The following is a 23,045-nucleotide window of genomic DNA, read 5'->3' as shown; positions in this document are numbered from 1 at the left end:
ATACAAGGGATTAACCGCAAGGAACATATTGAGACCCAGCACATATAAATCAAGGCTGAATAAGGAAGAGGGGTCAGTTCACTGAGACACCGAAAACTAAAGGGACGGCAGAGGTCAAGGTCATATAATGCAGGGGGGAGAAGTAAAGGACTCAAGGAGGGAGTCTGAGTGCTCCTAAGGAATCCCCGAGTGAATTCAAGCAATACCACTCCATCAAATCAAAGGGCCTTACAATACCAGCTATTTCTGAATCAGTGTAATGTGCTACAATAAACTCTTTCCATTTTTTAAAGAACTGTTGTGTCTTAGGGACGTTGTGTTTTTGGGACGTTCCGTGTCCAACCTATCTACTGTACAGAATAATTTGAGTTGTGTTACCAGCATATCTAGAGTAGGAATAGAAGTGGATAGCCAGGAGGCAGCGGCGTGCTACGAGAAGGACAATATGTATAATTTGGGAGATCTTGGTGAGTTCCGGTTGACCAGGTTCCGGAGGGTGAAACTGGTGGAAAAGAAGGGCCTTTGGCCTGAAGGGCATATTAACGTTCCAGGTATTCTGGATATACCCCTGCACCATACGCCAGAAGCATTCAGAGAACTTACAGGTCCAATCTCTGTGCCACATATTTGTCAGGGGGGTGGAGCATTTCGGACAGGCAGTGATTCTATCCAGGAAATCTGGAGAGGGGAGAATGTTAAACCCATAAAGTGCCTTATGTGCAAATTTAAAATACGTCTCTCTCCAACGTTCGTTAATAACACACTTCACAACTATATATGCCATCCTCTCAAAATACAGTCAGAGATTACCTCATTCATTCTCATGGAATCCAGGAGCACCAAGGTCCGAAAAGAGAGGAAGGGTCGACTTTTAGGAGAACTGTCCTAAAGGATGGGTAAATCTCTGATATTGTAAGCCTGCGTTTTCTCATACCTATTAGATTGTCCATTGTATGAGTAACCGCTTCCGCAGACAAGTCACACAATCGACAACTAAAGAAGGAATACAATTGGTGGAGGGGAAGGAGATGGGAAGGGGGTAGCTCAAATTTAGTCACCAGTACCTGAGGAGAGTGGCAACATTTATTAGTGACATCTACGAGATCCCATACAGAGCAGAGGCCTTTCTCTGCCCGAGCGGACAAAATCTGGGGGGGGGCACACCACAGGGAGTTCAGGAAGGCCACCTAGAGGGAGATGTTTGGATACTAGGAAGGGAAGGAGAAAGAGTTTTTGGGCCTCCTTCCATGCGATAATAGTGTCTCTCAACAAAGTAGTATGTTTGATTGGGAGAGGCAATTTGGAATAAGGTGTGTAAAAGGGCCACCAAACTCCATGGCGAGGCTATGGCCCATTCCAGGTCGGAGATTGCAGGGAAGGAGGAGCCGTGAATCCAATCCACCACAAAATGGAAAAGACATGCTAAATTGTACCCACAGATATTAGGGAAGTTAAGACCCCCATCCGGTTTGCTCTGCATCAATTTATGTAGGGCGATACATGGGCGTTTTCCTCCCCAAATTAATTTAGTAAAAACACAGTTAAGTGTGCGAACATCAGCATGGCGTAGTAGTAAGGGCAGCGTTTGCATGAGATAAAGAAGGTGAGAAAAGCTGATCATTTTTATCAGGTGGCATCTGCCCATAAAAGTGAGTGGTATCCCTGCCCATTTCTTGAGTTCAGCTTGTATTTTAGAAATTTAGGGGGGGAAAGTTTAAGCGGTAGAGAGTATCAAGGGTTTTACCGACTTTGACTCTGACATAGGTGACTGAGGAGGACGCCTGACGTATTCCCAGTTGGTTAATGGACTGAAGCCAGCGAGGGGGGGAGGTACCCAATGGAAGCAATTCCGATTTAGCTATATTTATCTTATAGCTGGAATGGCGGCCAAAAAATTGCAGAAAATCAAGTATAGCCTGCAGAGAGGAGTCTGGATTGTTGAGGAATAAGAGCACGTCCTCCACAAACATAGTTAGTTTGACTTCTGATGACCCCACCCGAATACCTGTATATAATGTGAAATTGAGTAAGGGTCTGGCCAATGGCTCAATGGCCAAGTCAGATAGGAGTGGTGAAAGAGTGGGAAGGGGTGGGAAAGTATACCTGGGGTATATACCCTAGCTAATGGTTTCACTCCCGATAAATAATCACAGCAGCACCCCCAAATACCAAACCAGTCCAGCGTCAGCATCAAGGGATAATAATGCCGGTTGATCATCTGGACGTGGCTGGTGATGAAGCCAAAACAGCTAAAACAGACTGTATATTCATGGTAGCCGAGCGAATCTTATAAATCCCACCTGGTGAGTGCCTAATCTGGACAGGCGGTCCGCTGGGACTTTTGAAAGAATCTTTATATCTTGATTTATCAAAGATAAGGGGTGGTAGGAGCCAGGGTTGGACAAGTCCTTGCCTGGTTTAGGTAGGACCTTGATGTATGCTAAGGAGGCCTCCCTAAATATCCATCCGGATTCCAGGAAAGTGTTAAAGACATCCCGCACTACCGGAGACAACTGGGGTAATAACACTTTATAGAACTCCCCCATGTACCCGTCAGGACCCAGAGCCTTCCCATTATGCAAGTACCTAATGGTAGTCTGGATTTCCTCCTTGGTCACCGGGGCATTAAGGACATCACTCTTGTCTGCCGACAGGCTGGTTAGATCTAGACCCTGTAAAAAGGAGAGGCCTGCTGAGAGGTCAGAGGGAGAGTCAGTATAGAGATTCTTGTAAAAGTGAGCTAATATGCGGTTTATAAAGTGTGGGTCTGTTTGTAGGCTACTTGTGTCATCTCTTAGCTGAGGTTGATGGGACTGTATATTACAGCCTTTTGCTAGTCGTGCCATGAGTTGCCCCACTTTATTGCTATGGCGAAATAGGTCCGCCTCAAAATAGGAGCAATGAAATCTCTCTTTTCTGTCAAGCCATAACTCAAAGTGGGAGTGAACAATTTTCCAATCCTCCCTATGGGTTTCTGTAGAGGTTTTGGTAGGGATTCTAAAAAGAGAGCATAAGCTGCCCTCAGGCATCTACTGCCATTGTTAAAGTGGGTATGAGAAGCACGTTTGAGTGCAGACACATTTGCTATCAGTTTCCCTCTCAGTACAGCTGTTACAACTAGCGCTCCGGCCAGACACGCTGACCACGATTGCTTTCCTGCCCGCATGCGAACACCGGACCGTTACTCACCTTCTTCTTCTTCCACTGTCCCAGGTTGCCGGTGTGTGCATACCCACCCTCTAGGGCGCGCATGCACCATCTCTCTGCGATTTGAAGGACCAATACACCCTTAATTGGTTACTGCTGCTCGCTGACACTATGTGTCATAACTTCCTGTTTCCCCTTGCCGGATCTTTGTGCTCACTTGCCTAAGAGAAAGCATTCCCATTGTGTATTTCCTTACTGTGTACCTGACCACTTGCTCTGTGACCTTACCTTGCTCCTGTGCCACCTGCCCTCTGACCTCCCAGCTACGTTCCTGACTACGCTCCTATGCCGCCTGCCCTGACCTCTTACCTGTCCACACTTCGAGTTGCCTTATCCTTTCTGTGCCATGCTTCACCTCGGCAGCCTGTGTGGAAGAGTCATATCAGGGGTAGTGACTTGGGTGCCAAGTCCATCCCGCTTTGCGGCGAGCTCTGGTGAAAACCAGCGGCACCTTAGACTCTGCTCTCTGGTACGGCACACACCGTCATCCACACAGGTTCAGCGGGTCCACTTCACCATTGCCGTTACAGTAAAGTCCAGCCATGGATCCCGCCAAGGTGCCTCTGCCGAATGTTGCTGATCTCTCTGCTATTGTGGCACAACAGTCTATGCAGATAGAGCAACAAGCACCACAACTGAACCAGTTATCCACAATGATGCAGCAGCTCCTCACCGCACAACAGCCGCAACAGCCACAACAAGTTCCTGTGGCTCCTCCAGTGTCTGCAGCTTCCATGGTTTTCGTAGGCTCCAAGATACGACTGTCTCTGCCCACGCAATATGAAGGCAACCATAAATTGTGTAGAGGGTTTGTGACTTAGTGTTCAATACATTTGGAACTTATGGCTGATCAGTTCCCGACGGAGCGTGCTAAAGTGGCGTTTGTGGTCAGTCTTCTTTCTGGAAAAGCCCTGGCCTGGGCTACTCCTCTCTGGTACAGAAATTATCCAGTGTCCTCCAATCTGCAGGCCTCCAATCTGCCTCTTCCTTATCGGGATTATTCAGATGTGTTCTGCGAGAAGCAGGCAGAGTGTCTTCCACCGCATCATCCCTATGATTGTCCTATCGACCTTCAGCTTAGGACTACGCCTCTCCGGGGAAGAATTTACCCCTTGTCTGTCCCTAAGTCGCAAGCTATGGCTCAATACATCAAAGAAAACCTACAAAAGGGCTTCATCCGGAAGTCCACCTTTCCTGCCGGAGCTGGATTCTTCTTTGTGGGAAAGAAAGACGGGTCACTCCGCCCCTTTATTGACTATCAGGGACTAAATAAAATCACGATCAAGAATCATTACTCTCTACCTTTTGATTTCAGAACTCTTTGTTTGTCAGGGTGCCAAGGTCTTCTCCTAGCTGGATCTGCGGGGAGCATACAACCTCATTCAGAGAGACAAATGGAAGACAGCATTTAATACCTGTGATCGGCACTTTGTGATGCCTTTTGGCCTCTGTAACGCTTCGGCTGTCTTTGTCAACAACATCTTTCTTTCGTGATCTACGCTACACGTTTGTCTTTGTGTACCTTGATGACATCCTGATCTTCTTGCTCAATTTAGAGGTGCATCGTTCACATGTGCGACAGGTATTACAATGCCTCCAGGACAATCGTTTATATGCCAAACTCAAGAAATGCCTTTTCGAGAAGTCAAATCTTCCATTTCTTGGTTATATTGTTTCCAACCAAGGTCTCCAGATGGATCCTGATAAGCTGTCGGCAGTTTTGGACTGGCCTCGACCTACTGGCCTACAGTCTATACAACGCTTTCTGGGGTTTGCCAATTATTATCGTCAATTAATTCCACAATTTTCTTCTTTGGTTGCACCGATTGTGGCTCTTACTAAAAAGAACTGTAATCCCAAATCCTGGACTCCTGAGGCTGAAAAAGCCTTCTCTCCATTAAAATTGCCTCGGCACCAGTCTTGTCAGGACCTGATCCTGAGAAATCTTTCTTCCTAGAGGTCGATTTTTTATCTAAGAGCTGCGGAACGTGCTCTCGAGTGCAAGAAAAAGTGCAAATGTGTTACACTAAAAAAAGTGCACAAAGGATGCGGTCTATCGCAAGCCCTTCTCCGATAGGAGAGAGGCCTCGAACAAACCTTACCCTTCGCCTGTGAACCAAAAGGTACCTGCAAGGTTCCAGGTTCAATTTCCCTTTTCGCCGAAGCTACTAAGGGACCACAAATGCTCCTGACATCCCCCTTGGCGCTAGCCAAGGTATCTGCCTTCAGAGCCTTAAACGGTCGGTACCCTGCCCATGCAGGATTACCCGGGGTTTTTGCAGGGAGGTGGGGAACCTGATGGCCACACACACCTCCTCTAGACCGCTAGGAGGGACACCCAGAAGGGCTATCGCATCCTAACAATCCAACACACAACACACAAAAAGTGAAAAAATAAATAAATAAGTGAATGTGTGCAGATATACTGCCCGGACATCCAGCCGGATCTATAAAAATTTCTCTGATCTTAGCCAGAAGGCCGGGAATCAAGAGGTGAGTGCCACAAGGTGATGAGTTCATGGTGCCCATGCTTCCACTCAGTGAGCCAGTACTCCCAGTTAGTTTCGGCACCTCGGGGTCACCACTCCCCAAGGCACTAAAGTACCCCGGCTCCAGACCCTCTCAGCCTCATAGCGAGACCCGGAGGAAACGGGTCACATCAGGGCAGCCGTCAAGCTGATTCCTCAAAACCAGCCCCGGAACACCCTGGTACACCTGTCCCCTCCATGCAGCACCCATCCGCACCAGCTCCACACCAATTTGAGACTGATCAGAACAGATACTACACTTGATCTTAGCCAAAAGGCCAAGAATCTTCCTAGAGACATAAAAAAAGACCTCCAAAGGTAAAACAGTAACTTGTGGCTTCTTCTCCACGACCTTTTCTTCTGCAGAAAGGAAGGTTCGTCTTATCCTGTCAGCATCTATACAGATCAAAAGAATCTTTTATATCTCCAGACTGCACAGCAACTGGACCCTGGGCAGGCCAGATGGTCTCTATTCTTTTCCAGGTTTGATTTTTTTTTATTCATTTTCATCCTGCGGACAAGAATGTCAGAGCCGGTGCTCTCTTAAGGTCCTCTGATGTTGTAAGACTGGACTCCACTCCACAACATATTGTACCACCTGAGCGTTTGATTTCAGCAGCGCCTGCCAACCTTCAGCATGTTCCTCTGGGGAAGTCTTTTGTGTCTTCTCAACTTAGACATGTGTTGAACTGGGGACATTCCTCTTTGCTGGCTGGACATTCTGGAGTACGGAAGTCCATACAACTAATCTCCCGGCATTTCTGGTGGCCGAACCTTGTATGCGATGTCACTGATTTTGTCCGTTCTTGTACTACGTGTGCCTGTGACAAGACTCCTCGGCTTAAACCTGCAGGTCTTTTACAGCCTTTGCCATCCATGGTCTCACATTGCTATGGACTTCATCACCGATCTACCACCTTCCTGTAATAACACAGTCATCTTGGTGGTTGTTGATCGTTTCTCCAAGATGGCTCATTTCATGCCTCTACCTGGTCTTCCTTCTGCTCCACAGCTGGCAAAACACTTCAGCTTTCAGCATATCTTTCGCCTACATGGCCTTCTGACTCACATTGTCTTTGATCGAGGAGTTCAGTTCGTCTCCAAGTTCTGGCAGGCCCTCTGTTCATGGACGTTTCTTCTGGCTACTAGCCCCAGACCATGGCCAGGTTGAGAGAGTGAATGAAATCCTTGGAGTCTGTCTTCGTCATTTTGTTTCAGCCCGACAGGACGATTGGGTTGACCTTTTACCTTGGGCGGAGTTCTCTTATAACCACAAGGATTCTGTGTCTACACAAACTTCACCTTTCTTCATAGTCTACGGCCATCACCCTCATCCTCCTCTTCCTTCCTCTTCTTTGAGTACCCGCTGTTGATGACCAATTATGGGATTTTATGACCATCTGTCGAGAGACCTGGCTCTCTTTAGTTCTTGCCTCCTCCCGTATGAAGTCTCTGGCAGATAAAAAAGAAGACCCCCTCCGACTTACTCTCCTGGAGACAAGGTCTTCCTCTTGGCCAAATATATCCGTTTTAGGGTTCCCAGTTACAAGTTGGGTCCTCGTTTCCTGGGTCCTTACAATCCTGTGTCATACAAACTTCATCTGCCTTCTACTTTGCGAATTCCAAACTCTTTCCATGTCTCTCTCCTCAAGCCTTTCATCTTCAATCGGTTTCCCAAAAAGACATCACTACTCCCGTGTCCAGTTCCTCTGATGTCTTTGAGGTTGGGGAAATTTTAGCTACTAAAACCGTTAGAGGGAGACAGTATTTTCTTGTAGACTGGAAGGGGTGCGGTCCTGAAGAAAGGTCCTGGGAGCCGAAGGAGAATATCTTGGACCGTGACCTGGTCCTTAATGTTCTGCGACCTAAAAAGAGGGTGAGACCAAAGGGGGGGTACTGTTACAACTAGCGCTCCGGCCAGACACGCTGACCGCGAGTGCTCTCCTGCCCCGTCCTCCTTTGCTGGCGGTGCCGGGCCATTACTCACCTCCTGCTTCTTCCACTGTCCCTGGTCGTCGCCGTTTGTGTACCCGCCCTTCCTGTTTCCCCTTGCAGGATCTTTGTGCTCACTTGCCTAAGAGAAAGAGTTCCTGTTGTGTATTGCCTTATTGTGTACCTGACCACTTGCTCTGTGACCTGACCTTGCTCCTCTGCCACCTACCCTCTGACCTCCCAGCTACGTTCCTGACTACGCTCCTGTGCCACTTGCCCTGACCTTTTGGCTGTCTAGACTTCGAGTTGCCTTCTCCTTCCTGTGCCATGCTTCACCTCAGCAGCCTGTGTGGACGAGTCATAGCAGGGATAGCGACCTGGGTGCCGCCCCCCCCCCCCCCCGCAGCAAGTCCATCCTGCTTTGCAGCGGGCTCTGGTGATAACCAGCGACACCTTAGACTCCGCTCCCTGGGACAGCCCATGCCATCATCCACACAGGTTCAGCGGATCCACTTCACCACTGCCGTTACAACAGCCTTCCCTGTCTCCCAGTACAATTGCGGGTCAGAATGGTGAGCAACATTATCACTGGTGAACTCAAGTCACCCTACCTGAAGTAGTTCTAAAAGGATTCATCTTTTGCCAGAAAAGAGGGAAAGCGCCATAGTATGTCCGAGCCTCTCGGGTGGGAAGGATGGAGCCATAATGTCACTGGGGCATGATCCGTGACCAGGTCTGATGAGCATGGGAGAAATGGTTGAATTCCCTATCATCCAGATAGGATACTCGCCATGTATCGATCATATTAAGTTGGTCAAGGAGAGCTGGAAGAACACAGTCACAGGGTCTGGGAGTACTAGATGGGGGGGTAGGACCCTTCCTATCCACTAACGGGTCTAAGACAGTGTTGATATCACCCCCTAATAATGTCCACTGGGAGTTATCATTAAGAACCTGGTCTCTGAGGTCGCTAAAGAAGAGTCTGTTCTCCCCATTGGGGGCATAGTTGTTATAAAGACTGAAGATCTCCCCATTGTGTTCAAGTTGCAAATGAGAAAGTCTAACTCCGGTATCATTTGTGTGGGATAGCAGAGTGTAGGGAAAGGATCTATGTAGCAGTGTTAACACCCCTACCTTAGCCCTCGACAGCTGGAGAACCATAAAAATGCCCGACCCACTGCTACTGCATCCTAAAGAAATCTTCCTGAGATAAATGTGTTTCCTGAAGCATGACTATATCTGGTTTTGATCTCTTAAAGGACATCTATAGTGCAAAATAACTTATCCCCTATCCGAAGGATAGGGGATAAGTTATAGATCGTGGGGGGTCCGAGCGCTGGGGCCCCCCGCGATCTTTGGTACGGGGCCATGGCAATATACAGGAAAGGGGGCGTTCCGTCCCCGCATGACGTGGCGGCCGACACGCCCCTCCATGAATCCCATAGATATACATGGATGGGGAGTGTCTGCCACGGCTTTCTGCTGGGGACGAAACTTCACTTCCGGCAGACTGCCGCGGCCCCGTCCAGGAGATCCCGGGGGGCCCCAGCGCTCGGACCCCCGCGATCTATAACTTATCCCCTATCCTATGGATAGGGGATACGTTATTTTGCGCTGGAGTACTCCTTTATGGAAACAAAGCAAGAGCCGCTGCTTATAAGGAGAGTGGAGGCCCTTTACATTCCACGTTATGATGGTGACCATGGTTAAGGAATTAGAGATACGTAATGGAAGGGAGACCAATGATTATAAGAATTGCAGACATCAAAGTCAGGAGCAGCAGCAGGGAGCCTAGCAAGAGGGGCAGCAAAATATGAATACAAGTTTGCATGTGAATGAACAAATAACATATATACAACAGCCCATTTAGCGAACACATCAAGACAATCTGGAGATTTGTTGATGATGTGTTCGTTATATGGAGTGGCAGTGAGCAACAATTCAATCAGTTTGTGCAATATCTTAACCAGGTCAATACTGTCAACATGGCATTCACCTCTTACTTTGGTCATGACACATGATGTAAAGATCAACATTAATGAAGGCAAGATAATTACAGCAGGCCATAGAAAGCCGATTTCAAGAAACGCATTTTTACATTATAAATCTTCACACCCTGTTCAGACCAGGAACAGTATACCATATAACCAAATGATCAGATTAAAACGCATTAACAATGACACCGCATCTTACCAGCAACAAGTAGATGATTTATGTCACAGATTTGAAAGACGAGGCTATCCAAAAGAGATTCTGAAGCAAGAGAGAGGGTAGAATTAGTTCCTCGTTCAGAATTACTGAAACCAAAAAAAAGAAAACCGCAAACAGATGGAGCAAACAATGGCTTCATCTTTGCATTTAAAAACACGCCAGTGAATAATGCTATTAGGAAAGCGATATACCAGAATTGGTATATGTTACAGCAAGATACGGATTTAGAGGAACATACTAAACAGAAACCCATTGTGACATACAAAGGAAATAAAACTATACATGATTTTCTGAGGTAAAAAAAAAACAACAAAAGTGAAAAGAAAAAGGATTGGTTATGCATCTCTAAACCAAAGGGCAATTTCCCTTGTGGGAATTGTCCTTTGTGTCCCCAAAATTCTAGATCCAAAGAAATAACTTTTAGGAGGAGAAAAAATAACAATTAATGATTTCCTGACATGCAGATCTAAATTCGTAGTATATGCCCTGTTTTGTGATTGCGTTTTTTTCTATATAGGGAAAACAATTTGTCCCCTAGATCACCGCATTAGGGAACATCTGAAATCAATAACCAGTGGCACAGGTGCAACGAAAATGATCGCTCATGTTGTAAAAAAGCATCAGCATAACCCTAAAGCATTGAAATTTTCAGCTATAGAACAGGTTAATGTTTCCAGAAGGGGAGGAGACCACCATCGGCAATTGCTGGTTAAAGAAGCCAAGTGGATATCTAAGCTGAATGCCACTGGGCCGATGGGGCTTAAAGATCGGGTAGAAGTAGTACTTTAATTTATGCAAAACATAAAAACCCGATGATGATTATTAACCCCTTAAGGACTTAGCCCTTTTTCACCTTAAGGACTCGGATGTTTTTTGCAATTCAATTTAAAGTCACTTTAAACATTAATAACTCTGGAATGCTTTTACTGATCATTCTGATTCCGAGATTGTTTTTTCGTGACATATTCTACTTTAACATAGTGGTAAATTTTTGTGGGAAATTGCATCCTTTCTTGGTAAAAAAAAATCCCCAAATTTGATGAAAAAAAATGAAAATTTTGCATTTTTCTAACTTTGAAGCTTTCTGCTTGTATGGAAAATGGATGTTCAAAATTATTTTTTGGGGGTTCACATATACAATATGTCTACTTTATGTTTGCATCATAAAATTTATGAGTTTTGCTTTTGGAAGACATCAGAGGGCTTCAAAGTTCAGCAGCAATTTTCAAATTTTTCACAACATTTTCAAACTCCTTATTTTTCAGGGACCAGTTCAGTTTTGAAGTGGATTTGAAGGGTCTTCATATTAGAAATACCCCACAAATGACCCCATTATAAAAACTGCACCCCCCAAAGTATTCAAAATGACATTCAGTAAGTGTTTTAACCCTTTAGGTGTTTCACAGGAATAGCAGCAAAGTGAAGGAGAAAATAAAAAATCTTCATTTTTTACACTCGCATGTTCTTGTAGACCCAATTTTTTAATTTTTGCAAGAGGTAAAAGGGAGAAAATTTTTACTTGTATTTGTAGCCCAGTTTCTCTCGAGTAAGGACATACCTCATATGTCTATGTTAATTGTTCAGCGGGCGCAGTAGAGGGCTCAGAAGGGAAGGAGCGACAAATGGTTTTTGGGGGGCATGTCACCTTTAGGAAGCCCCTATGGTGCCAGAACAGCAAAAAACAAAAAAAAACCACATATCATACCATTTTGGAAACTAGACCCCTCGGGGAACATAACAAGGGGTAAAGTGAACCTTAATACTCCACAGGTGATTCACAACTTTTGCATATGTAAAAAAATCTTTACATTTTTAAAAAGGGTAATAGCAGAAAATTCCCCCCCAAAATTTGAAGCCCAATTTCTCCCGATTTAGAAAACACCCCATATGGGGGTGAAAAGTGCTCTGCTGGCGCACTACAGGTCTCAGAAGAGAAGGAGTCACATTTGGCGTTTTGGAAGCAAATTTTGCTCTGGGGGCATGCCACATTTAGGAAGCCCCTATGGTGCCAGAACAGCAAAAAAAAAAAAAAAAACGCATGGCATACCATTTTGGAAACCTTAATATCCCACAGGTGTTTCACGACTTTTGCATGTAAAAAAAAATAATAATTTTGACCTAAAATGCTTGGTTTCCCAAAAATTTTACATTTTTAAAAAGGGTAATAGCAGAAAATACTCCCCAAAATTTGTAACACAATTTCTCCCGAGTATGGCAAAACCCCATATGTGACCCTAAACTGTTGCCTTGAAATATGACAGGGCTCCAAAGTGAAAGAGCGCCATGCGCATTTGAGGCCTAAATTAGGGACTTGCATAGGGGTGGACATAGGGTATTCTACGCCAGTGATTCCCAAACAGGGTGCCTCCAGCTGTTGTAAAACTCCCAGCATGCTTGGACAGTCAGTGGCGGTCTGGCAATACTGGGAGTAGTTGTTTTGCAACAGCTGGAGGCTCCGTTTTGGAAACAGTGGCGTACCAGACGTTTTTCATTTTTATTTTGTGTTAGTGTAGTGTAGTGTAGTGTTTTTAGGGTACAGTCACACGGGCGGGGGTTTACAGTAGTTTCTCGCTGGCAGTTTGAGCTGCGGCAGAAAATTTGCCGCAGCTCAAACTTGCAGCCGGATACTTACTGTAAACCTCCGCCCATGTGAGTGTACCCTGTACATTCACATTGGGGGGAGAAACATCCAGCGATTGCAAAACTACAACTCCCAGCATGTATGGTCTATCAGTGCATGCTGGGAGTTGTAGTTTTGCAACAGCTGGAGGCACACTGGTTGTGTAACACCGAGTTTGGTAACAAACTCAGTGTTTTGCAACCAGTGTGCCTTCAGCTGTTGCAAAACTACAACTCTCAGCAGTCACCGACAGCCAACGGGCATGCTGGGAGTAGTAGTTATGCAACCAGCAGATGCACCACTACAACTCCCAGCATGCACTTTAGCTGATTGTGCAAGCTGGGAGTTGTAGTTATACAACAGCTGAAGGTACACTTTTCCATAGAAAAAATGTGCCTCCAGCTGTTGCAAAACTATAAGTCCCAGCATGCCCATAAGGGAATGCTGGGAGTTGTGGTGGTCTGCCTCCTGCTGTTGCATAACTACAGCTCCCAGCATGCCCATTTTGCATGCTGGGAGCTGTTGCTAAGCAACAGCAGGAGGCTGTCACTCAGTTCCTACTGCTGCTCCGGCACACAGGTCAGTCCCTCATCGCCGCCGCCGCTCCTGGGGCCCCGATCCCAACAGGGATGCCGGGGATCGGGGTCCCCAGTTGCCAGGGTCAACTTCCCGCACCCGCTCACGTCCTCCGGAAGAGGGGCGGAGCGGGTTGCGGGAGTGACACCCGCAGCAGGTGCCCTGATTGGTCGGCCGGTAAACCGGCCGATGAATCAGGGCGATCGTGAGGTGGCACCAGTGCCACCTCACCCCTGCTGGCTATGGCTGTTCGGGGCCATCAGATCAGCCAGTAATTCCGGGTCACTGGAGACCCAATTGTACAGCGATCTGCGGCCATCGCCGACATGGGAGGTCATCATGACCCCCCTGGGCGATATGCCGTGATGCCTGCTGAATGATTTCAGCAGGCATCAGGCACTGGCTCCGCTCCAGCTGGCTGCGGGGGGGCGGGAAAGCTCATGACGTTCTCATACGTCATGAGTCCTTAAGGACTCTGAAATGAAGACGTATGAGAACGTCATGAGTCCTTAAGGGGTTAATATCAACAAGAGCATGTTAAGTAAGTTTGTTTTTACTTACCTGCACCTGTTTTTGTATTTTGTTTACATTCACCATGGTGACAGGTTCTGGGTGATATAAACGCGTTGCACACGGAAGTGCGCTAGGGGCCTGACGAAGTGCATTGTGCGGGATACGGTCCGTGGCCCAGTCCTCCCCCCACGCCAGTACACCGCTCTCCCATCCAGCTCCTGTACCCCAGAAGATCTTTTATGAATAAAGACTGAATAGATTCGGCAAGACATTGGTGAGTGCTCCTTTTTTCTTGATGACATGCACAATTGAACAATTGCTATATCTGTATGTGAAGCACCTCTCATCTGCTGATCTGGGGATACGTACATGCCGTTTACTGACAGTGGTCTTGAATACAAGTGGTTTCAGCAGTGCAGAAGTTGCTTTCTTCTTCAACATTATATCTATAATTAATGAATTTGGTGCAATATTCGGACTATGTATTAACTGGAGTAAATCCGATTTGTTGCCTATTGGATATGAATATCCCCCAAATCTGTTTACTTTTGAGATTGTTGGCCCTAAGAAAGCTTTACAATATATAGGGGTTAAACTCACATTCAAAAAAAATATTATGAGCTTTATATGATGCCTCTTGTGAAATCTGTTAAAACTGAAATTAATGTCTGGTCAAAACTCCCATTGTCAATGTCTGATTGCATTATGACTATTAAAATGGTTATCCTCCCTCAGACTCTATATATTGAACGCCTCCCCAATTTGGATCACTGAGAAATGGTTTGAGACTTTTGAGCGTATTCGAAATATATTTATATGGGGCCGCAAAAGGTCGAGACTAAAACTTTTTTCTCTTAATGAAGAAGATGGGGGGCTAGGACTCCCTAATTTTTAACTTTTTTTCTTAGCCAAAGTGATTAATTTTTTAAAAGGGGGACAAGACCTACAACTACATTGACGTGGTCTGAAATGGCAGGAGATGATCAACCCCAAGTGCAGTTGTGCACCTACGCTGGGGTGGAGGTCCTGCATTTGTGGACCACAATATGGGTTCAGAACTATGGTAGATGTAAACAATGACATTAGCTAACCCTCAAAACTGATGTAAAATTGAGACATTAGCCAGTATATCCATAGATGAAGGACATTCCTGAGCCCGGACACCAACGCCAAGGTTTCTCAAGTGGTACGGGACCTAACACTAACCTACCTGTGCCGGATAAGCAACCAAGAACCAAATTACAGCAGCATTAGGTCCGACTTGTAGACTCCTCCCCAGTTACCTCCAGTGTGACTAAACACACATACAATGGGAGGGGGAGACAGGCTACAAGCCCCACCCTGGTTGGCTAATGTATTGCCGGCCTCACAGGTGAAACCTTAATGCAACCCAATATGATAAAAGGGTGCATTAGTATAAACCCGTACCACTTGAGAAGCCTTGCCGTTGGTGTGCGGGCTCAGGTATGTTCTTCATCTAAGGATATGCTGGCTAATGTCTCAATTTTACATCAGTTTTGAGGGTTAGTTAATGTCATTGTTTACATCTACCCCAGTAGTGAACCGATATTGTTGTCCACAAATGCTGGAGTTTATACTAATGCACCCTTTTATCATATTGGGTAGCATTAAGATTTCACCTGTGAGGCCTGCAATATATTAGCCAACCAGGGTGGGGCTTGTAGCCTGTCTCCGCCCCCCATTGTATGTGTGTTTAGTCACACTGGAGGTAACCAGGGAGCAGTCTACAAATCGGACCTAATGCTGCTGTAATTTGTTTCCTGGTTTTGCTTATCCTGCACAGGTAGGTTAGTGTTAGGTCCCGTACCACTTGAGAAACCTTGGCGTTTGTGTGCGGGCTCAGGTATGTTCTTAATCTAAGGATATGCTGGCTAATGTCTCAATTTTACATCAGTTTTGAGGGTTAGCTAATGCCATTGTTTACATCTACCACAGTACTGAACCTATATTGTGGTCCACAAATGCAGGACCTCCACCCCAGCGTAGGTGCACAACTGCACTTGGGGTTGATCATCTCCTGCCATTTCAGACCACGTCAATGTAGTTGTTTGTTTAAATTATAAGTGTTACGTATCCACATATTTATCTTGTGTAGGATGTCATTGATGTTACCATCTGCAGGCATCCCCCATTGTATGCATATTATGCTGGGGATCGCCCATAGCAACGGACCACAAGTGCATGACCTCCACCCCAGCATAGGTGCACAACTGCACTTGGGGTTGAGCACCTCCTGCCATTTCAGACCACGTCAATGTAAGCTGTTTAATGGACAAGACCTACCCATTATAAAGTATTGCTTTGACACTGAGAAGTATAAATTTATACAGAGTTTTGTAAGAAACTTTCATATGGTGAAGTGTTTAAAAAGTCCTGGTATACACTCAGGAAAATTTGTAGGGTTAAGGATAGTTTATCACTTTCCCCATTGTGGAACAATGTGAATTTGGTTGAATTTTTCAAAATTGGGTATCAAGTGTTTTGGGTTTCACGTGGAGTTACACTAGTCAAACAACTTTTCACGAAGGTGTGTTGAAAGAATTTTCAAAGTTACGGAGGGAATTTAGCTTAGAACAAAAACACTTTTTCTGGTACACTCAATTGAAAGAAGCGGATAGATTCAAAATTGATAGGAATTTTTTTAATATTGTTGATAGCTATGTGATTGATTATATACATAGCTGGGATAGGGATAAATGCACCACGGTTGGAATTTATAGATTATTTAGAAAAGAAATTGGGAAAGTACTACACTCTAAAATTAAGCTTAAGTGGGATAAAGATGGTACCCAACTGGGTTCAGAACAATGGGGGGTCATTCTTCAACATGGTAAACCTTTCTCGACTAACACTAATTTTAAAATCCCGCAATTTAGGATTTTTCACAACACATATATTTCTCCAAAGTACTTGGCTAGGGTAGATTCGAGCTGTCACCGTTGTAGAATAGAGGATGCAGACACGGCTCATTTTATTTGGGATTGTGTGGTTATTCAGGGGTTTTGGGCAAAAAGCTTTCATGAAATGTTCGTTAGGGGGGTGCTGGAGCATGAGTCCTCCTTAAGCCTGCCTCAGGTTATTTTGGGTGATTGGCGAGGGAGAAATACATACAAGGAGTTAATCTCAATACTATTTATGTGTGTAAAGACGTTGTTTTTAAGAGTCTGGCTTTGTGACAAGGTTCCAGAATTTAAAGCCTGAGAAAATCTTATCGAAAGAATTAGACAATATGAATATATCAAAGCACAAGGGTGAAATAAAGGTATGCTTAATTATATGAGATCTTGGGGTAAATATTCCAGATCATACTATTATACAGGTGTTTTTCCAGTGAATGTCCATTCTTACTGGTCTGTTCTTCCAGCCATTGGGATTACTTTACTTTACTTAAAAGTACTAAAAACCTGGAATACCCCCTTAAGGCTATGTTCACATAGTGGAATGTCTGTGCCTAATTTTGCCAGGTTATTCTGTCTGAATATTGATTTCAATGGGATTCTGCTGTACTTTGCACATGGCGGAATTTCCATGGCGGAAATCTCAATTACAGCGTCTGTTGAAAGAATAGACATGTCTATTCTTTCTACTGATTTCACTCAGAAATGCATTGCTGTCTAGGAGATTGTGTATTTCCGAGCGGTCCTACCGCCCGCCGGAACATTCAGATGTACGGAATGTCTTCCCTTGTTTTCCAAGTGGGCATTCCGCACATTTTACGACTGTGTGAACATGGCCTTATAAAGAAGCAGCCACAGAGCTACTTTGGCAGCGTAGCATTGTAACTGTTTTCCCAGAATAGCTACACCCATAATCACCTGCTCTGCAGGCATCTGCACCCTTGACCATACCGAGAGGTTTCTTTTTTCTTTAAAAACACATTTTAAGGAAAATAAATTGTGCCAATCAATATACACACCTTATTTGTCTTCCAGATTGAGTCCTCTGGTCTGATCACCTATTTGCTGAGTGTGTGTAATGTTCCTAGGAGATTTAATAAATTATTTCTTTACTACTGTGCAATCATTCTAATGAAAAATATGTACTGGTTGTGCAGTAAATGTTGAGAACAGCTTGACAATCCAAAATAATATCAGTAAAACTAAATCACTGCATGTTTTGAGCCAGAAATAGTGTTTGAAACTGGCATTTTCCCAAGAAGACCTTCTGTTATTTTCATACAGTTGCTGCTTCCTGTTAACACCCACATAATGTATTGTTCTAATAATTAAGAAAATAGGTGTTGGTAAATGCAAATTTACAGGACTGTGCGAAAGTCAAAGATCCCCTGCTTCTTTTATTTATTTCCAAGTCACAAAAGTTAAAGGGTACCTGTTGTTTCAAACAAATGTAAAATAAAGGCATGTATCATAACATAGTAACATACAATGCATTCAGAAAGTCTATAGACCCTTTTATTTTGTTTCACATATTGTTATATTGAGTCCATGTGCTAATATATAAGACAAAATAAAATTTCCCCATCATTTTGCCACCATAATGACAGTGGTTAGTATGTCACTGAGAATTTTCATTTCTCACTGCACCTTGTGCGATCCTCCATAACCCTGCTGCACACCACTGAGCAAAACACCGTACCTTCCAGTTATTCCACTTCTGCTAGGGGTAAGACTTGAGCGCTCACAGTTACTCACCACCAGACCACTGATCTTAACAGCAGAAACACCAACTTCCCTTCTTCCTAGAGACTACTTTGCTGGCATGTGAAACCATCTTCATGGAGACAGTGCACCCGTTCCAGCAGACCATACGCTGTGGGGGCCCATTGTTCAAGCGACCAAGAGACCACTGTTTACTTAGTTTTTAGTTGAGACACCTTTGGCAGTTATTACAGCTTCCAGTCTTCTTGGGTATTATGTATACCTGGATTTGGGGACTTCCTGCTATTTATTCTCTGCAGATCCTCTCAAGCTCTTTCAGATTGGATGGGGACCATTGGTTAAAGCCATTTTCAGGTTTCATTAAGTTCAAAGCTCACAGAGTTGTCCCTAAGCCACTCCAGTGTTGTCTTGGCTGTGTGCTTAGGGTCATTATCTTGTTGGAAGGTGAACCCTTAGCCTAGTCTTAGGTCTAGAGCATTCTGGATCAGGTTTTCATTAAGAATATCTATGCACTTTACTCCATTCAGCTTTCCTTCAACCCTGATCAGTCTCTTTGTCCCAGGCTCTGAAAACTTCCCCTACAACATGATGCTGCCTCCACCATGCTTCACTGTAGAAATGGTACTTAGGGGCTAGTGCTTTGTTTCCTCTAGACATGATGCTTAAAATTGAGGCCAAAAAGTTCAATCTTAGTTTCACGAGATCAAAGGATCTTGTTTGAAAACTCAGTCAGGTTTTATTTTACTAAGGAAAGGCTTCTTTCTGGCCACTTTTCCATATACCGCAGATTGTGGGGGCTGCAGTGATGGGTTACCTTCTGAAAGTTTCTCTCATCTGCACACAGGGTACTTGGAGCTCAGTCAGAGTGACCACTGTTTTCTTGGTTACCCATTTTGCCAAGGCCCTTCTTTCCCAATTTAAAGGGTTTTCCAGGATTTTTTTTTCATTTGACTGTACTACAGGGGCTGTAAAGTTAGTGTAGTTCATAATATAGTGTCTGTACCTGTGTTTGATGAATGGTCTCCCAATTCTTATGTGATCTTTGCTCCAATGTTCATTTTTAGCAGCATAAAAATTAGAACACTAGTCAGATGTTGAAAGGGAGCTTGTATTTTAATGCGTTGAATGGCCGCTGGGTGGGGAAGATCATTCTCCAGAGGGCAGCAGGTGTGCTGCAATGGGTGGAGTAGCTGATGTGTGGGAGAGGTAAAAATTACCTAACACTTACAAACAAGGAATCCTAGGAGTTGGAGGGAAGTAACTCAAACAGGAAATAGCCAGTTAACAAAAAGAAAGCAGCAGCTTTATGGTAATCTCACAACACAAACATTTAGCCCCAAGACAAGCACGGATCCTTCCTAAGCATGTCAATTACTGTCTGGCAGATAAGTACTAAAGTCAATAACCTACAAAATTAGCCCAAAGATATAGTCAAAAAATTCCTCTTTATTATATATACAAAAACAGGTAGAAAAAACACCCATAAAATGACCCACCCTTAAAAAAAAACCAACACAAAGCTAAGCAGGATATCACTGGGATATATACAGTAATCGGTAATGCCATATACAGTCTAGCAGTATTAGTTTGGTCAGCACATAAAAACACAATAACTTAAATCAACACAATACCTAATTGTGACATGCTGACGGCTTCCCAGTGATGATCCTGCAACCTCGACACGTGTTTCGGATGATTCCTTTCTCAAGAGGCGCTACATGAGGTAGGAACTACCGGCTATTTATATGGTCGCCCTCAAATGGCGCATGTAGCGGAACCGGACGCCGGACGACTTCCGGGTGGCGTCTCCGACGGATGCGCATCATAACTTGAAGCACATCCGCCCGTACTGACTGCCCTCTGAAAGGCGGCATAGCGCCACGAATCCGCGCATGCGCTCCGAGCGTAACCATCCTCAGGTATCCACTAGGGGAGCCGCATCGCATATCCCAACAAGGGAAAGGTATATAAGATTATAAATTGTTTGCACTGTATTAAGAAATATGTATATAGAATAGAAATAATGATCATATATCAAACATCAAAAGTAGGAATACCATACCATTCGATCCTAAATATGAATCAATTTTTACAATATAATTTTAATACCCTCATTATCTATCAGAGCAAATATAAATCAATTTTTACAATACAATTTGATACCCTCATTGTCTATCAAAGCAAGAATCATGAGGACCTATGAACCATACCACTATCCATATTTATCGTATAATCACTTGATATCTCTCGTAACTATGTATCCTTGTCTTTAGGGAGCCCCCTATATACTAGTATGGAACCTACACAAGAGTCCCACAGCCTACACCTAATGTCCCATATCCAATGATATATTCTAACCAATCCCTCCATTTACACTTATCATGGAAACAATATAAACAATGATTAAAAAAGTGAAATAATATTGTGTGAGAATTTTTCTATATATGTAAAATATATATATATATATATATATATATATATATATGAAGTGAATGCACATACATAAATACACACACACACCCATGTGTATACATGTATGCATGCGCACACACCCACATACATACCCATGCATGCACGACCCAACACCATAATACCCAAAAATAGATGATATATCATACATATATGCAATTGATAATATTCCCATAAGAGAGCAAAGCTCAATGAAACACCTAGTGATAAACCCCCTATTATGTGTACTTGTGATCATTGTATGTGCTAGTGAACATAATGTGAAGATATAAATAACCTAAACTAATTATAGTGCAAGTGTAATTGTAATTGATTAATTCATTAATTCGTGTAATAATGACGACAACCTCCCCCCCATACCCCATCCCCCCTTCCTTATGGTATCCATATCCATGGTAGCTAACAACCCATACACCACACACTCATACCAATCAATAACCCCCCCATCCCCCCCCCGCACCCCCAAATATCTAATACCAAACCCACATACATACACACCTACACCCCATGCTGTGTGATAATACACTGTGACCCACCACCTACACACCCATACCACATTCACAACACAGCCTACACGTTTGCCTATAACCACATAGTGAAAATTCCCAAAACCTGGACACAACTTTACAATATGCATTAGACCCAATTGGTCCTCAGGACAAAAAGATTCCTATCCATTATTGTTATATATCAGTCCCATGTTTTGAGAGTCCAAATCCTTTACTGTCGGATAAGCAAGTGGGTCCACATCTTTCAATTGTTATTCTTCCATGTGGGTGAAAAATGATTCTTGCAATGATGCCAATCGACTCACTCCTCCTTAGGTCATATACGTCACTTCATCACAAAGAGCACAGTAGTACCTCAATAAAAGAAACAGTCATTAAAAACAAGTCCCAAATTATAGGAAGGGAGAGAAACTCACATATTCATTTAGCCCTTTAGGGGCCATGGTATCCAATGTCACAATCCATTTAGTCTCCTTGCGTAGGAGGGCCCTTGTGGCATCGCCTCCTCTATTCCCCATATAAATCCTATCAATGCCCTTGACCTTCAGTAATCTCCAATTGGATTGGTGCATGATCTTAAAATGTCTAGCTAGAGGTTTCCCACGTGATCCACCCTCATCTATCCAATCATCGCGTGCAGAATTTTTGATGTCCCTGATGTGCTCCATCACGCGCGCTCTCATTTCCCGTGTGGTCATACCCACATAGATTTTATTGCATGGGCAGCGCGCGTGATAAACCACACCAGAGACACCACAGTTGATGGTGTGGACAATCTTATATTCCCTCGTCCTGTCAGAGTTGGCAAAATTCTGAGTCCTTTCCATAACGGAACAGGCTCCACATCTACCACAAGGATAGTTGCCCCAGGGCGGTCCCCTTGATCCAAACAAATATTGTCCTGACCTGGGAGGGCCATAATGGCTGGTCACCAATAAGTCCCTCAAGTTGGGTGCCCTCCTGGGTGTCATAAGAGGCCTATCCGGTAGTAGGTGTCTTAACTTGGCATCACTGTGTAAGACGTGCCAATGGCGTGTCAAGATCCTCCGCATCCCTGACCATTGTTTGTTAAACTGGGATATGAACCTCGTGTGTCCAACTCCCTCATCCTCCTTCTTCTCCTTCTTGTTCATAAGTGTCTTCCTCGGTATTTGTTTAACTTGTAACCACTCCTGCACTACCTTATCACGTGGGTATCCCCTGCTAGAAAATCGATTAACCATATCATCCGCTTGTCTATCAAACAAGGTATCATTAGAGCATATACGTTTAGCCCGTATGAGTTGCCCCCGGGGTATTCCCCCAATAACATGGGGAGGGTGAAATGAGCTAGCCAATAGATAGGAGTTGACGGAGGTCTCTTTCCTATGAATGTCAGTCGATATTGACCCATCCATTTCAACTATCAACTTAACATCCAAAAAGTCCATATTGGACCTACTCCACTTACTGGTCAACCTGACATTCATGGAATTGTCCTGTAAATAAGCTAAAAATCTTTCCAAGTCATCTGTCGGTCCCTGCCATACAAAAATGATGTCATCAATATAACGACGCCACATGATGACGGACTGCACGCATGCATGCTCACCATCCTGGATCATTGCTCTCTCCCAGTATCCCATGAATAAATTTGCATATGGGGGCGCACAAGGCGCCCCCATAGCAGTCCCACTGATCTGTAAATAAAATTTGTCACAAAAAATGAAAAAATTATGTCTCAAAACAAATTCCAACAGTTCTAACAGTAAATCCATAAGTTGTGATGAAAGATTACTGGTACTGAGAAAGAATTTGCATGCGCGCAGTCCGTCATCATGTGCGATAGAGGTATAGAGCG

General features: G+C 44.3%; 1 long non-coding RNA gene and 1 pseudogene across 4 annotated transcripts in view; one reads left to right on the top strand and one right to left on the bottom strand.

Annotated features, from left to right (window-relative positions):
- LOC130362820 (uncharacterized) overlaps positions 1-23,045 on the top strand; it is a 184,934-nt gene that overhangs the window by 12,292 nt on the left and 149,597 nt on the right. For all 4 annotated transcript variants that reach the window (XR_008891585.1, XR_008891586.1, XR_008891584.1 and 1 more), the window contains exon 3: positions 13,680-13,861. This is a non-coding gene — a long non-coding RNA (uncharacterized LOC130362820). The remainder of the gene's footprint in view (positions 1-13,679; positions 13,862-23,045) is intronic.
- Positions 5,856-6,025, bottom strand: LOC130363343 (U2 spliceosomal RNA; annotated as a pseudogene).

This window comes from Hyla sarda, chromosome 3 (genome assembly GCF_029499605.1).
Source record: "Hyla sarda isolate aHylSar1 chromosome 3, aHylSar1.hap1, whole genome shotgun sequence".
Taxonomy (NCBI): domain Eukaryota; kingdom Metazoa; phylum Chordata; class Amphibia; order Anura; family Hylidae; genus Hyla; species Hyla sarda.
The sequence above is the reverse complement of the archived record's forward strand: the minus strand, read 5'-3'. Positions and strand labels throughout refer to the sequence as shown.